This window comes from Hyla sarda, chromosome 7 (genome assembly GCF_029499605.1).
Source record: "Hyla sarda isolate aHylSar1 chromosome 7, aHylSar1.hap1, whole genome shotgun sequence".
NCBI lineage: Eukaryota > Metazoa > Chordata > Amphibia > Anura > Hylidae > Hyla > Hyla sarda.
In genome coordinates, this window is record NC_079195.1 from 31,834,214 (window position 1) to 31,850,724 (window position 16,511).

At 45.3% G+C, this 16,511-nt stretch overlaps 1 pseudogene; it reads right to left on the bottom strand.

Moving 5' to 3' along the window:
• Positions 1–3,326: 3,326 nt before the first annotated feature.
• Positions 3,327–3,417, bottom strand: LOC130283734 (U2 spliceosomal RNA; annotated as a pseudogene).
• Between the last annotated feature and the right edge of the window lie 13,094 nt (positions 3,418–16,511).

Below are 16,511 nucleotides of genomic sequence, written 5' to 3' on the forward strand. Positions count from 1 at the left end.
GCAATAGCAGCAAAGTGAAGGAGAAAATTTAAAATCTCCATTTTTATTTTACACTAACATGTTCTTGTAGACCCAGTTCTTGAATTTTTACAAGGGAGAAAATGCCCCCCAAAATGTGTAACCCAATTTCTTTCGAGTAAGAAAATACCGTATTTATCGGTGTATACCACGCATCGGCCTATAACACACACCCTCATTTTTCCAAGGAAATTTTAGTAAAAAAGTTTTTTTACCAAAACATCTTTAGAAAAATGAGGGTGCGTGTGTGTGCAGGTGTACCTCGATAAACTGTTTCTGTCGGCTTCTGCAGTTCAATTATTTAAAGCAAGCACCTTAAATAATTGATGTGCAGTGGCTTCTGTGGGGCCAGAGTGCCGCTGCTCTATTCCCTCCCCGTCCCCGGTTTTATAGTTAAATATCCCGCCGCCGCCGTTGCCTGATTCCCTTCCCCGGTTTTATAGTTACTTGTGCCCTGGGGACTGCGGTTCTTCATGCTCTGACGGCCTCCTGAGCTGTCACTGTGCGCCGCGCACTGACTGACAAGTGACGTCGTGTTGAGGACGTCACTCGCCATTGCGTAGTGCACAGTGACAGCTCAGGAGGCCGCCGGAGCATGAAGAACCGCAGTCCCCAGGGCACAAGTAACTATAAAACCGGGGAAGGGGAGGGAATTGGGCAGTGGCGGCGGGACTCTGGCCAGGCAGAAGCTGCTGCAGTTCAGTGATTTAAAGCACCCGCTTTAAATAATTGAACTGCAGCAGCTTTTGCAGGGTCACAAACAGTCTATCGGCGTATAACACGCCGATAGACTTTAGGCTAAAAATTTTGCGTCCAAATCATTTGGAAAAGGAATGAAGATACGACCAGCACTGGAGTTTATCAATTTTGTCTGGGATCCTCTCCAATAACACCTTTTGAATATGGCGGGAAATGGTACAAACAAATTTTCGGTACTGAAATAGGGACTGCAGTGTCTTGCACTTAGGCTAATCTCGCCATTTTGGAATGCTGTTGCGTGTTTTGCGTTAACAAAAATGGTGCCAATAAAAACTATAGATCATGGTGTAAAAAATTTGTCTCATAGAGCCCCGTATACTGAAAAGTAAAAAAAGTTATAGGGGTCTGAATAGGGTGATTTTAAAGGAGAACGTCAGTCAACATTATCTTTTCTCCTATCCACAGGAGGGATACATAACTAATCACAGGTGGTCAGCCGAAAAACAGACCCTCATATGGGTCTGTAGATGGAAAAATACAAGTACTTTGGCTAATAAAAGACAAAATGGATATGTAAATGTACCCGATCTTTAAGTGGTTAGAGGTGCTATAGGTCCTTTGTCAGAAAAACACCAAAAAACGATCTCTGCCCGACCTGTATACATCAGTGTACCACAGATAACATGAAGGATAAAATCGTGCAGTAATCTATCTTCTTATATCCATCATGATAGCATATTAGTCTATGGGTGACAGATATCAAGGTACAGAATCCATCAGGACACTGACAGCATTTCAGGAGCAGCCTAAGCTGGACAGTCCACTTTTTACTTATTCTATCTCTGTGTCACTAGGGGGCACTACAACATGACTATAGTGTTATACTTGCAGCAGCTGTTTTTAGAAACAACAAAACATACCAGATTGTCATCCATCTAGTCCGCTCTTATATTATTTACTTTTAATTTATACCTTGGGATTGAGATATGTTTATTTCATGCACATTTTCCATCAACATCAGCTGGAAGTTTGTTTCATTCATCTACTACTTTTTCAGTAAAATAGCATTTTCTCATGTTGCTTTAGATCTTCCCCCTATACCTCAGATTGGCCCCCCTTGTTTTTTTCCTTTTATTTCTTATTATAAACACTTCCCTTTATAAATCTTACATGAAGTGTCCCTGTCATTTACGTAGTCGCAGAGATATATAAAACTTTTTAATCAGTCGGGGTCTAAATATTCAGACCCCCACCGATCTCTAAAATAAGCCAGGAGAAGCAATGCCTTGTTGTTACAGTTACACTTACAACTGCAGATTTTTTTCTCTACGTTCAACTCCCAGAAAATACCGGACACCTTATTTTTATTTTATCTAAGAGCCGAGGAACGTGCTCTCGAATCACCCAAAGTGCAAGAAAAAGTGCAAACGTGTTACACTAAAAAAACGTGCACAAAGGATGCGGTCTATCGCTAGTGTTGAGCGGCATAGGCCATATTCGAATTCGCGAATATTCGCGAATATATGGACGAATATTCGTCATATATTCGCGAATATTCGCATATTCGTTATATTCTCGTTTTATTTTCGCGTACGCGAAAATACGCGCATGCGAAAATTAGCATGTGTGGAAATTCGCATATGCGGAAATTAGCGTATGCTAATTTTCGCATATGCGAATTTTCGCACGCCAGTCTCACACAGTAGTATTACAGCCTTCTTTACACCACACAAGCTGGAAGCAGAGAGGGGTGATCACTGTGATGTGTACTGTGAAGAAAAAAAAAAAAAAAAAAAAAACGAATATTCGTAATTACGAATATATAGCGCTATATTCGCGAAATTCGCGAATATGCGATATTCGCGAATAATATTCGAATTGCGAATATTCGCGAGCAACACTATCTATCGCAAGCCCTTCTCCAATAGGAGAGAGGCCCCCCAGCAAACCTTACCCTTCACCTCCGGACCAAAAGGTACCTGCGAGGTTCCAGGTTCGATGTCCCTTTTCACTGAAGCTACTAAGGGACCACAAATGCTCCCGGCATCCCCCTTGGCATTAACCAAGGTATCTGCCCGCAGAGCCGATAACGGTAGGTACCCTGCCAGAGCAGGAGTACCCGGGGTGTTTGCAGGGAGGTGCGGAACCTAATGACCACACACACCTCCCCTAGACCGCCAGGAGGGACACCCAGAAGGGCTACCGCATCCTGACAAATCCTGTGAACACAACACGCAAAAAGTGACACAGTGAGACAAAAAGAAGTAAACAAGTGAATGTGTGCAGATATACTGCCCGGACATCCGGCCGGATCTATAAAAATGTCTCTGTTCCTAGTCAGAAGGCTGGGAATCAAGAGGTGAGTGCCACAAGGTGAAGAGATTATGGTGCCCGTGCTTCAACTCAGTGAGTCTATCCTCCCAGTGAGATTCGGCACCTCGGGGTCACCACTCCCCGAGGCACTAAAGTACCTCGGATCTAGACCCTCTCAGCCTCATGGCGAGACCCGGAGGGAACAGGTCACATCGGGGCAGCCGTCGGGCTGATTCCTCAGAACCAGCCCTGGAACGCCCCGGTACACCTGCTCCCTCCATGCAGCACCCATCCCCACCAGCTCCATACTGGCGTCGCCTGCCACCAGCATTAAACTGATAAGAACAGATACTACACTTGATCTTAGCCAAAAGGCCGTGAAGCGAGTTACCGGACACCTTATGGACCTCATTTAAAGGGGTTTTTCACCATAAGGTGATTTTAGTATGTACCTGGCAGACAGTAATGGACATGCTTAGGAAGGATCTGCGCTTGTCTTGGGGCAAAATGGCTATTGTGGGAGATTACCATTAACCCTGTGGTTAGCTGTTTGTGAACTAGTATTTCCTGTTTGACTTTTCTTTTTTTGACTACAAATCCCACAACTCCATCTTTCTCCCTCCCATACATCAGCCACCCCACCCATTGAAACATAAACGAGCTGCATCCATTCAAAATACCTGTGGTTTTCAATCAGGGTGCCTACAGTTGTTGCATTAGTTGCAGATTGATACTACTACTACCACCACCGATCGCTCCACCCATTGAAGCAGACAGGCTCCCTGTCATCAGCTGACTAGTGAGTCAGGTCTCGGCCGCATTGCAACCTGGGAAAAATCTGAGACAACAGTCATTTTGTATGCTGGTAAAAAGAAATATTGAGGTGAAAATCACATAAGAATTGTGAGAAAACCGTCACACACAGGTACAGACACTATATGATGAACTACACTAACTTTACAGCCCCTGTAGCATAGTCAAATAAAAAAAAAATCCTGGAATACCCCTTTAAGTCTATGGTATCCATCATGACTCCGCGACGTCAGTTGTGTTCCGACCTGTTCGGAGTCCGTTCGATGAAAGAAAAAGAGCTGAATGGACCCTGAACAAGTTGGGGCACAATGGTGGTGTGAACTTAGCCTTATCTGAGACGTCCTATTCTATGTATGTGATGATTAGAAGGAAATTCCCTGCCTTTTGGATGTATAATGTGGTGGATGAATATAGTATACTGGAAAGCTACATGGGGGAAATGGCGCTCATTCTTGCTTCTGCCTAAATATACAGTGATCCATCAACTTCCAATGGCCTCAACATACAATGTTTTTTTCTGGACCATTGTAACTATAAACCAGACTCAACATACAATGTACGGACAGTCCAGATCTGTGAAACGTGTCAATAGCTGAAAGAACTGACCAAGCAGAATTGACATTTTACTGGTAAATCACCTCTATTACTGAAGTGCATGCACTGACTGGTGTCTGGTAGCGCTCCCTACAGTACAGGGAGGAACTACAATTTCTGTACTACTCCATACCTGTGCCTGCGTTAGCTGCTCCTTTGGACACCAAGTAAGGGGGGCTCCATTTGTGACACTGTGTACTGTATAGGACCCTGAAGAAGCTCCTGTCCTCTACATAAACCATTGTTTCCCAACCAGGGTGCCTCCAGCTGTTGCAAAACTACAACTCCCAGCATGCCCGGACAGCCTTTGGCTGTCCGGGCATGCTGGGAGTTGTAGTTTTGCAACAGCTGGAGGCACCCTGTTTGGGAAACACTGACATACACAGTGATTTACAGCTCCCAGCAGCTCTTTCTTACTTTTATATGTAAGGACTTACTCTATCTATATTAGTTATCTACTTATTTTTCTTTAAACCTCACTTTTTACTATTTTTTTGGATGATATTTTGGGGCTTCAGAACCAATTACCAGGTTTCCATAGAGTTCTGGTCTCAACATTCAATGGTTTCAACATACAATGGTCGTCCTGGAACCAATTGATATTGTAACTTGAGGGACCACTGTATATGTCTCACTCCATGTTGCTAGTATACAACATATGATATGTTTTGTTGACGCTGTTGTATCCATTGCTGGGCTATAATGCTCTAGTACACGATGAGGTGACGTGTTCAGTTGCTGGCCTAGCTAAGCCTATTGTTTGTAGGGTATTTAAATGATTTCTGTCGCTATAGCTAGTGCGTGGTAACATATGTATTATGTATTCAGCAGATAAAATGTCCCCACATACTTTGTATAGAAGTCATTGTTCATTGTGGACAAGTACAGAGTATACAGTACATAAAAACCCATAGGAGCTGCAATACGTCTCAATAGACTTCTGCCATTATGTGTGTGGTGTCCCGGTACCGTATTGTATACCGTACCTTGGATGATGGTCCCCAAATTCAGAGTTACTACATTCAGGTAGGGTCCCCCAGGTGGGACAGCCCCTAGCCACCTCTTTTGTAATGTTTAAATGTATATATATATATATATATATATATATATATATATAATATAATGTATATTAGTATACTTACCTTGGTAGCGTCACAGGACCTTCGGTCATGTTACTGTTAATTCCTCTTTGGTATGTTGGAGGACCTTTTGGAGGTCCTTGGGTCAGTTATGTTTACTAGAGATGAGCGAACTTACAGTAAATTCGATTTGTCACGAACTTCTCGGCTCGGCGGTTGCTGACTTTTCCTGCATAAATTAGTTCAGCTTTCCGGTGCTCCGGTGGGCTGGAAAAGGTGGATACAGTCCTAGGAAAGAGTCTCCTAGGACTGTATCCACCTTTTCCAGCCCACTGGAGCACCTGAAACCTGAACTAATTTATGCAGGAAAAGTCATCAACTGCCGAGCCGAGAAGTTTGTGAAGAATCGAATTTACTGTAAGTTCGCTCATCTCTAGTGTTTACCCACAACTCTCTGTACAGAAGATTGACAGCTGTATGGACCAGTGAGCTTAAGTCCAGCCCCTGCCCATATAAGGGAGCTGTAGCCAATGATCGCTCTCTTGGGTTGCTGCTCTCGTGGATGCCGGACTAACAGGACGGATCTGCGCAACTTACAAAGACAAGCTAGGCCAGAAGTCTGCTGGCCTTAGCCTGAAACTACACCGTGAGTTAGAATCTCAATCCCCGCTAAAGCTAGCGTGATTACTGGACCGAATCTAAACCCCTAAATCCAGTGGATCACCCCAACAATTACCTTCCTAAGCTCAATAGACTCACGAGGTCCCAACCACTTGTCAATCTCTAATAGACTGTGTTATATGGACTGTTCCTGTTCATTATTGCATAAAATCTTCAGTAAAAGTTCCGACAAGTTTCTGCAAATCTCCGGTTGTGGGCAATCAATTATTTCCTATCTCGATATCGCTCTTGGGAAGGGTGGCGGTAGGACAAGCATACAGAAAATAGCCCTCACCCTGGCGTCACGAATAGAAAGGGTTAAGCAAGCACCCTTTAGTAACCACACAGCTACACCCCCATCTACCCTATACCCCCAAGCTACCACATGTGTAATTCTCCTACATACCTAGCGGTTTTCTTCCCACGACCTTACCAATAATCTATGAATGCATTCATAATAAAGTGGAGACTGACACAGATACGTTCTCTCTCCCAATAAAGCTGGGTGGATTTCCAGTTTCTTATTATTTCGCCCTGCAGGATACAGTATATAGAAAACAATTTCCAGCAATCAGTTATAATTTGTGGGGAAACTTGTCAGTAAGGCCCTATTATATGGCGGACTTTCTAAATAGAATTCTGCAGAAATCGGAACTCGTAAATTGCGTTATAGCAGACTCCTGTTGTGTTCAATGGGAGAAAGCAAGATTCCGGCCTCTGCAGAAAAAATTGCCATGCAATACTTTCTGCAGAATCCGCTCGGAAATGCATCGCCGTTGATTGAGAGAGCAACGTGTTTCCGAGTGGTCCCAGCCTGCTGCTTGCAAAATGTCCACCCGGAAAAATATTCCTCCATGCGAATGGGGCCAAAACGCTAAATTCTCTGTAGCACCACCACAAGGAAAATTAAAGGGGTAGATAACTGGAAAACTTTTTTTTTTCTTTTTTTTAAATCAACTGGTGCCAGAAAGTTAAACAGGTTTGTAAATCACTTCTATTAAAAAATCCTTCCAGTACTTATCAGATGATATATCCTCTACAGAATGTCCTTTCTGTCTGACCACAGTGCTCTCTGCTGACTCCATTTTAGGAACTGTCCTGAGTAGGAGCAAATCCCCATACAAAACCTCTCCTACTCTGGACAGTTCCTAAAATGGACAGAGGTGTCAGCAGAGATCACTGTGGTCAGGCAGAAAGGAAATTCGAAAAGAAAAGAACTTCCTGTGAATCATACAGCATCTTATACTGTAAGTACTGGAAGGATTAAGATTTTTTTAATAGAAGCAATTTACAAATCTTTTTACCTTTCTGGCACCAGTTGATACAATTTTTTTTTCAAGTGGAGTACCCCTTTAAGTATTACACAGTTGGACAGGACAAGTCCTCCAGGGCAAGAGACTCAAAGTTTTAAGGAATAAGTGCCCACGAGTTCCAGAATGGGGACCATCTGATGGAATGCACTCCATTGATTTTAGATATCACGCGGATGTCAGCCATTAACCCCTCAGATGCCGTGATCAACACAGATCACGGCATCTGCGGCAGTGCAGTACTATAAATGGCTGATCGGATTGCCCGCAGCGCTGCCGCAGCGATCCGGTCATCCAGCATGGCGGCCGGAGATCCCCTCACCTTGCTCCGGCGTCTCCTGGGGTCTTCTGCTCTGGTCTCAGATCGAGCAGACCAGAGCAGAAGATGACCGATAACACTGATCAGTGATAGGTCCTATGCATAGCACTGAACAGTATTAGCAATCAAAGGATTGCTATAGATAGTCCCCTATGGGGACATAAAAAGTGTAAAAACAAAAGTAAAAAAAAAAAGTTTAAAAAATGTGAAAAATCCCCTCCGCCAATAAAAATGCAAGATGTCCTTTTTTGCCATTTTACCCCCATAAAGTGTAAAAAATAAATAAATGTATACACATATTTGGTATCGCCACGTGTGTAAATGTCCGAAATATTAAAATATAATGTTATTGATCCCGTACGGTGAACCTAATGTGGGGGGAAAAATACTGCCACCCTAATGTGGGGGAACTATACTGCCAACCTAATGTGGGGGAACTATACTGACAACCTAATGTGGGGGGAACAATACTGCCAACCTATTGTGGGGGAACTATGCTGACAACCTAATGTGGGGGGAACAATACTGCCAACCTAATGTGGGGGAACTATGCTGACAACCTAATGTGGGGGAACTATGCTAACAACCTAATGTGGGGGGACAATACTGCCAGCCTAATGTGGGGGAACTATGCTAACAACCTAATGTGGGGGGACTATACTGCCAACCTAATGAGGGGGAACTATGCTGACAACCTAGTGTGGGGGAACAATGGTAAGGTACCGTATCGCGGTAGAGGGGTAGTCTTATACTTTAACTCTATATTTTAACTGTAAAAGTTGGGGGTCGTCTTATACGCCGGAAAATACGGTAGACTGTGCTATGTGCATTAGATGACTGAACTAATATGCATAGAATAATTTTAACAATAATTTATAGTCTATCTGGGCCTCTCTAAGAAGTCTATAGTAGTCTATAGTATCTGATAGCCTATAGTTTCTGGGCCTCTCTAAGAAGACCACTCTCCTTTTGTCTTTATTTCTCTTTTCCCCTTGTTGCTATACACCCCTTGAGTAGAATCTCCAATGGATGTATGCTGGGTATATATTTGTAAATAATTATCTACGCCATCTTCGACTATATTTTGCCTTCCTTCTGGTGTAATGCTAGTGTAGTAATTAAGTACATGACACTCTCGCATCAAATTTAGCCTAATAACCCCTTAAGGACCAGACAAGTTTTGGGGGGGAGAGATTTAATTTTTTTCCTCCTCACCTTCTCATAGCCATAACACTTAAAAATTATCACACACAGACCCATATGAGGGCTTGTTTTTTGTGCTACCAATTGCAGTTTGCAAGGATATCACTCTTTTTGCCATAAAATGTATGGCACAATGAGATATAATTTTTTGTGGGGTGAAATTGAAAAAAAAAAAATAATTTAGCTTTTGGGGGCTTCTATATCTATGCAGTCTTCTATTTCGGAAAAAATACACATTATCTTTATTCTGTAGGCCAATACAATTACAATGATACTCCACTTACAGTATATAGTGTTTTGGTATATTTAGGTACTTTTAAAAATTATAACTTTTTGTACAAAAAGGAGTATGCTTAAAATTGTCCTCCTCTGACCCCTATAACTTTTTTATTTTTCTGTATATGGGGCTGTATGAGGGCTACATTTTTTTGGCCTCACAAGAAAAAATGCACAGTCAACGGCATAAAAAAATACCAAAGTCCAGAATTGCGTATTTTTGGTCCCTTTGTAAACTGTAAAAAAAATTTATAAAAAGTGATCAAAAAGGTCCATCAAAACAAAAATGGTACCAATTAAAACTACAGATCACGGCGCAAAAAAATGAGCCCTCATATAGCCCCGTATGCGGAAAAATAAAAAAGTTATGAGGAGGACGTGGCTAGGCCGCTGGCGGGGGGACATGCACACTGAGAGCTCCTGCACGGACCCGCTCTGAATAGGCGATTTGAGGGTTATGGGTGGCAAGTCCAAACCCAAAAAGCATTGCACGGATCCTCTGGGAACCATCCAGACTTTCTTTCAACCAGCTAAAGCTGCCGCAGCTCCTCTTCTACCTGCCATGCGGCCTACAACTGAACCCGCTCCGGCTCCCCTGACTAGCAGCACTTGCGCTGTGCCTGAAACACCAGCTTTCTCACCTGCTATGGAGGATCATCATTGTTCTCCTGGGGACTCGAGTCCCTCCACTCAACCTCTACCTACTGTCACAACACAGCAACCTGCAGGTGAGCGCATGGCAGAGCAAGAGTTCTCCCGGCCGGTGCATTGCCGTAGAATGAGATTTGCCATAGACTGAGATGGTCCGCCTCCATCACATCCTATTGGCTCACTCTTGTCACGTGACATATTTAAACGTCACGCATTGATGCACGCAGCATAGTTTGGCTATCACAGGGAGAGGATCTCCTCTCCCTGTGATAGCTGAAGCTGCACGGAGCTCTCATGGCCTCTGTGGCCCGACAGAAGTTCACACATTTACGCAGCTCATACGGCTGGCTCATATACATTTACTCTATTATTACATGTACTGTTAATCCACAGCGCTACCGGGATCCCTATGCCCGATGGCGCTGTCATTAGTGTGCGTCCCCGCGAGCGCCCCATGCCCGCAGCTCTACTTCCCATCTCCCGCAGCTCTACTCCCCGTCCCCCGCAGCTCTACTCCCCGACCCCCTTAGCTCTACTCCCCGTCCCCCGTAGCTCTACTCCCCATCCCCCCCGCAGCTGTACTCCCCGTCCCCCACAGCTCTACTCCCCGTCCCCCGTAGCTCTACTCCCCGTCCCCCGCAGCTCTACTCCCCCTCTCCCGCAGCTCTACTCCCCGTCCCCCGCAGCTCTACTCCCCGTCCCCCATAGCTCTACTCCCCGTCCGCCGCAGCTCTACTCCCCGTCCCCCGTAGCTCTACTCCCCATCCCCCGTAGCTCTACTCCCCGTCCCCCGTAGCTCTACTCCCCGTCTCCCGCAGCTCTACTCCCCGTCTCCCGCAGCTCTACTCCCCGTCTCCCGCAGCTCTACTCCCCGTCCCCCCGCAGCTCTACTCCCCGTCCCCCGCAGCTCTACTCCCCGTCCCCCGTAGCTCTACTCCCTGTCTCCCGCAGCTCTACTCCCCGTCTCCAGCAGCTCTACTCCCCGTCCCCCGTAGCTCTACTCCCCGTCCCCCCGTCCCCCGCAGCTCTACTCCACGTCCCCCGCAGCTCTAATCCCCGTCCCCCGTAGCTCTACTCCCCGTCCCCTGTTAACGCTCAGGGAGCGATCCACAGCGCTATCGGGATCCCTATGCCCAATGGCGCTGTCATCAGTGTGCCTCCCCGCGAGCGCCCCACGCCTGAGGCTCTACTCCCGTCCCGTTAACGCTCAGGGAGCGGGGAACAGAAAGTAGAGCATTGGGCGCAGGTAAAGTAGTACTGCGCATGCGCAGCACTACGCAAATAACTTAACCTGCGCCCGATGCTCTACTTTCTGTTCCCCGCGACCCCGCGGGGGGGTGATCCACCCTACTGGACCACCAGGGATGTTTAAATGTCCCCTTAGATGCCGCTGCCAACTTCTACAGGTTCTACAGGATCTAAAGGGTTAAAAGCCGGCCGCAGGATGTTGGCTATTAACGCCGGCCTCCAGCTACAGGAATCAGCTAGGGGCCGGCGCCATACAACAGTTGACGTCTCAGGATAAGCCGGCTTGTTCTTAGACAGCAGCCAGTTAAACACACATCTCCGTTACCCTAAACAAATCCCTGGGATTATTTTATGAATGGGGAAATAAATCAGATTGCTTATTGGCAAATGCCCTTCGGGAAAGGAAAGCAAAACTTTTTGTTCCCCACATCAAGACATCTTCGGGCACCACATCACACCTAACCCCGGATATTCTGGAAGCATTTAAAGATTATTATACAGACTTGTATAACTTGCCCTGCCCACAGTCGCAAGTACATTGCAGACATCACCCTCCCCTCTCTTTCTCAGGACTCATTCTCCTCGAAGGAGTTAAGTTTGGCCGTTTCCACCATGAAGACTGGCAAAAGCCCGGGCCCTGACGGTTATACGACCAAGTTCTATTAGACGCTTGGTCAGGAATTGTCCCCCCTACTTCTTGTAGTTTTTAATTCCATCTCAAGTGAATCCCCCCTCTCCCAGCCTTTCTGCGTGCCTTCCTCATGGTTATCCCAAAAGAAGATAAGGATTCCCAACAGTGCTCCAGCTACCGCTCCATCTCTCTACTCAACGGTGACACAAAAATGTTTGCTAAACTCATAGCAAACTGATTTTTGGCTGACCACATGAACACTCTAATCCAACCGGATCAGGTGGGCTTTGTTCATGGTAGAGAGGCCAAGGATAATACTCTCTGGGCCTTCTCCACAGTACACCTCGCCCGAATATTCCCCTTTTTTTGTTTTCTCTGGATGCGGAGAAGGCCTTTGATTCGGTGGATTGGAAGGTTTTTGGCAGCAACGCTTTCCCAAATAGGACTGGAGCCGTTATGAGGTCACGCATAACGGCCCTGTGTTCCCGCGCCCAAGCTCAGATTCACCTCAACGGTCAGCTGTCCGCTCCATTTGACATTAAGAATGGCACGAGGGCCCTGAGTCCCCTCTCACCACTTCTCTATGTGCTCTGTATGGAACACCTCTTGGTGGACATACGCCAGAACCCTAATATACAGGGCCTCTTGCGGCCTCCGCGCCATTATAAATGTTCAGCGTATGCAGATGATCTACTGCTGTACCGTTCCTCTCCGATCATCTCTCTCCCTTCCCTGCTAGCCACTCTACGTACCTTTTCGGCCCATAGTAATTATAAAATGAACCCTTCCAAAACTGAAGCCCTCAATATCACACTGCCTGCATGTCTTGTTTGGACACTCCAAGCCTCTTATCCTTTTAAATGGCAGACAACATCTTTGAAATACTTGGGCGTGCAGGTCCCTTCGGATCTTGCTGACTCCTATCGAGTTAACTCACCCCCCCATTACATACCCTGAGAACAGACATGTCAGGTTGGGTGCGGGGAGACATCTTGTGGCTAGGGCGGGTTAATGCCTACCAAATGAACATTCTTCCCCGTCTTCTCCATCTTTTTTAATTTTTTTCACTTACCTCGTGCTGTTTTCCGGGAGGTCTCCGCTCTCCAGACTGGTTTTGATTGGGCCCATAAACACCCGTGATGTCCAGAAATACTCTCATCAGATGGTGGTCTTGCTCTCCCGGATCCCCTCTTGTACTACTTAGCAGCAATCCTGTCTAGGGTCTTGGACTGCTTTCATCATGATGGAGATAAACAGTGGGTGTCCTTGGAGAGCAAGACATCTGATTTGGACCCCAGAACGCTTCTGTGGACACCAAAACGTTCTACTACTCAGCGCCCATGCGCCACCCTCCATCCAATCCTCAAATCCATATATCGTGCTAGCTTGACGTATCTAAAATGCTCCTCTCTGTTCTTCGAAGATGGACCCTTTGTCCCTCTCTTTGCTAATGAGAGTTTCCGACCGGCCCTTTGTGCATCTACATTTCTTTCATTTTCCCGCTCGGAAGGCACCACTTTCTGCTCTCTCTCTCTCTCTGCGTCAAATCTGCTCCCGATATCCGATATCCTAGGCGATACTGTGCTGCAGATTTTTCAATACACACAACTCTGTCACTTTTATCAAATGCATAAACTACATCTACATCGCCCTCTTAGCCAATTTGAGCGACTCTGCACTTCTAATTCACCTATTTCCCATAAAATCAGTGTTCTATATGCTCTTTTGCTAGCTGATGTCTCCTCTGACTCATTCTTTTCGAGCATCTTTGGAGAGAGAAAAGGAGTTTACTCTTTCGGGGGAGGATTGGGAAAAAGCACTCTCCATATGCCACTGTCAGGATCCGGACTGGTAAGCGGGGAGGACATTGGTGGTGGATTCTCTGTGTCAGTGAGGTGATGGCGTGGGCCGTACCAGGGGTACAGAATCTAAGGGGTTACTGGTTTTCACCAGAGCCTGCTGCAAAGCGGGATGGACTTGCAGCGGCAGGTAACCCCCAGGTCGTTCCACCCGATAGCGACTCAACCCCACTGACAGCTGAGACATGCGCGGTACACAAGGACAAGGCAAGAGCAAGGTAGGACGTAGCAGAAGGTCGGGGCAGGCAGCAACGGTTCATAGTCAGGGGCAACGGCAAGGGTCTGGATACACAGGCAATGGAACACACAGAAACGCTTTCTCAGGGCACAAGGCAACAAGGGACAGGAAAGGGAAGTGGGTTTTTATGGTGTGGGGAGTGCTTAGAACTAATTGGGCCAGGCACCACTTAGTGGTGCACTGGCCCTTTAAATCTGGGAGACCCGGCGTGCGTGCACCCTAGAGAGCGGGGCCGTGCGCGCCGGGACTGAGCAGAAGGACGGGGCCGGTGAGTGACACGGGATGCGACCCGCGGGCGGGCATGTCCCGCCACAGGGATCGCATCCCCGCCGAGAGAGACAGAGCAGCGCTCGGCGTTACAGCCACCATACCGATCTCCTGTAAAACACAGGAAACGAACTATAAGGTGCTCAAAAGATGGTATTGGGTACCAGCCCTATTGTCCCGTTTTTATCCGTCAATTCCAAATGTCTGCTGGCGGTGTGGTGGACATGGAGGAACCATGTTACATATATGGCTAATGTGCCCGACACTTGATACTTTATGGTTGGCTTGTTAGACATTGTGTCTCGTCTTGTTTCCAGTCCAATCCGAAAGACACCGGAGATGATTATGCTCTCCATCCTCCCTGACTCGATCCCGTACAACACATCTCGTTTAATACAGTTCCTCCTACTTACAGCCAGAACAGTTCTCCCTAGACTGTGGAAATCATCCTCACCCCCCCCCCCCCCCCCCACTGTTTCGTCCTGGCTTCAGAAAGTATCTCGCATTAGTAGGATGGAAGAACTTACTGCTGATTATAAACGCCAAATCGATAAAATTTCAAGGGGTCCATGGGGTCCTTGGATACATTTTAATGCCTCTCCTTAATTTTCTAGCTCACATCTTGATGAGTAAGTTCACGGGACTTATTCACACCTGTTTGTGACTATGCCGCTGTTTGGTTCATTGGTCGAGTGCGCTCCACAAGGTAAACCTTTCTTTTGCTTCCCTTCTCTTTCTCCCTCCACTATGCTCTTTTCTGACTCTTTCTCCTCCTTTTCTACTTTTTTTTTTTTTTTACCTTTCTTTATTCTACCTTATTCCTACTCCCTACACATACTGTTCGTTCTCACCCTAAGGCTGTTCATTTTCTTTTTCATGTTTATAACTTTCCAGGCTTTGAGCCGTGGTGATATTACCATTACTTTGCTCTATAGACTTCCCTGCCATTTTGTCAGGTATCACCATGGCACTTTATTTGTTTATGTTACGTTTAATTCCTGTGACCTTGATAAGGGTGAGCCCATTGAATTGTATTATTTTATTATGTTCTTACTGGTGTTTATTGTATGTGTTTATAATACCTACTAACCTAATAAAATTTTACTTTGAAAAAAAAAAAAAAAAAAGTTATAGAAGTCAGAAAAGGACTATTTTAAACGGCTACTCCGGTGTAAACCTTTTTTCTTTTAAATCAACTGGTAGCAGAAAGTTAAACATATTTGTAAATTACTTCTATTAATAAATCTTAATCCTTCCTGTACTTATTAGCTGCTGAATACTACAGAGGAAATTCTTTTCTTTTTGGAATGCTCTCTGATGACATCACGAACACAGTTCTCTCTGCTGACGTTATTATAATAATAATGCTTTATTTATTGTTGTCCTTAGTGGGATTTGAACCCAAGTCCCCAACATTGCAAGGCAGCAGTGCTAACCACTGAGCCACCATGCTGCCCTTAGCATACATCTGCTATGCATGTATCTACTATGCATGTATCTGCTATGCATGTATCTGCTATGCATGGTTGCTAAAATGGACAGAGATGTCAGCAGAGAGCACAGTGCTCATGACGTCATCAGTGTTCCAAAAAGAAACTAATAAGTACTGGAAGGATTAAGATTTTTGAATAGAAGTAATTGACAAATATGTTTAACTTTCTGCCACCAGTTGATTTAATAAAAAAGGTTTTCACTGGAGTACCCCTTTAAACATGCTTATTTTCATACAACAAAGTTATAATTTTTTAAAAGAAGTAAAACAGAATAAAACCTATATCATTTTGGTAATAACGTGTAGAGAGAAAGAAAATGCCTGGCACTGCTGCGTGGCAGAAATTTAATGACAACCCTTATGTGGACACAATGTTGCAGCGGCTCTGTACATACACAAGTAGTGGTGGTGCAAAGTTTGTAGAAACAGAAGTTTTAATAATAATATGCATCAAGGAGATAGGAAAACAAGCGCACTCACCACGTTTTTTGCTTCATACGTGCTTTTTTTTGGAGTTCATCCATGTACAGAGACAACAGTGCAGGGGGACGACAAGGAAGGGAGGAGTTCTCAGGCTACAGAACCGTCTCGCACTACATGCGCTTCATAAGGCCCCTTACCTTTCTCCTTGATGCATATGACTATATAAATTTGGGTTTTGTTGTAACCGTATGGACCTACAGAATAAAGTTAAGGTGTCATTTTTGACAAAAAGTGCACTGCATAGAAACAGAACTCCCCAACTGTTACAAAATGGTGGGATTTTTTGAAATTATCCCTCACAAATACTTTTTTTTTTGTTTCGCTGTAGATTTTGTGGTGAAATTATTGATTTCATTAC